This window comes from Arachis duranensis, chromosome 4 (genome assembly GCF_000817695.3).
Source record: "Arachis duranensis cultivar V14167 chromosome 4, aradu.V14167.gnm2.J7QH, whole genome shotgun sequence".
NCBI classification, from domain to species: Eukaryota; Viridiplantae; Streptophyta; class Magnoliopsida; order Fabales; family Fabaceae; genus Arachis; species Arachis duranensis.
Genome location: NC_029775.3, coordinates 118,473,411 through 118,474,514, shown reverse-complemented (window position 1 = coordinate 118,474,514; position 1,104 = coordinate 118,473,411). Strand labels below are relative to the sequence as shown.

General features: G+C 27.8%; 1 pseudogene; it reads right to left on the bottom strand.

Moving 5' to 3' along the window:
• Nucleotides 1-496: 496 nt before the first annotated feature.
• On the bottom strand, nt 497-692 carry LOC127746917 (uncharacterized; annotated as a pseudogene).
• Nucleotides 693-1,104: the final 412 nt, after the last annotated feature.

Below are 1,104 nucleotides of genomic sequence, written 5' to 3'. Positions count from 1 at the left end.
TATAAAAAATATCATAAATTTTTTTTTATTTATTTCAATTACTACCAAAATAAATATTTAATTTTTTTATTATTTTTAGTACTCTCTAAAATTTATATTTTGTTAGTTTTAATTAAAAGTATATTTTGTCAATTTTTATATATTATTTTTATCTTAGTGTATAAATATTAATTTTATTATAGAATTAATTAATAACATCTATTCAAATATCTAAATTAAAATAATATACAAAAATTATTTAAGTTGATGTCTATTTTAGTAATTTTGTATCTAAAAGTGATTTTGAATAGTGTAATCCAAACAACATTTATTTTACTATAATTCATTTTGATATAAATATTGCCAAACATAAATCACTTAATACAAACTTACTTTTCATCAAAATCAAGTTTGCAAAATTAATTTTATTCAAACTCCCGTTTGCAAACTGTAATCCAAACACACACTAAGTATTTAGAGAAAATAACTAATTAAATGGCCAGGGAAAAAATATTTGAGTCTGTCAGAACACCGTGAGACCATCTCGACCACAAGGTTGTAGCGCGAACGATCCTCCACCGTTCAGATGGCATGCGCTTTGGAACAATTAATCACGCTCTGACCTCACGGTCATAGTTCAACCAAAGTCTTCTTAGAACTCAAGGATACAGATGTACGAGCCTATAGAACAGATCCTGTTCAAGTAAGGTCGTGTTCTGTGTTTTGTGTTCTTTGTGTTTAGTTATAAAAACTGCTTTTGTTTTGTGAACCTAGCTCAGGTGAGACTAAGTTTAAGTTTGCGAAATTCAGAAAATCTTAAAATTTAAGAACGTGAAAACGATAATGATGGCTTTTTATGATGATAGTGTAGAAGGGGAAGACGAAAAAGAAAATGAAAATAATGATGATGATGATGATGATGATGGTGATGGTGATGATGATATGAGATTTCTGGATGGCATTGAAATTAAATTTGGAGGTATTTAATTACATAATCACCCACTTTGGGCTATAATTTAATTACCAGTAATTTAACCATAGTTAACATAGCAACCAATTAAAAGATGACATGTTACAGAGGGTAAATTACATGTTATTATAGGAAGGGTAGGCTAGAATTTACCT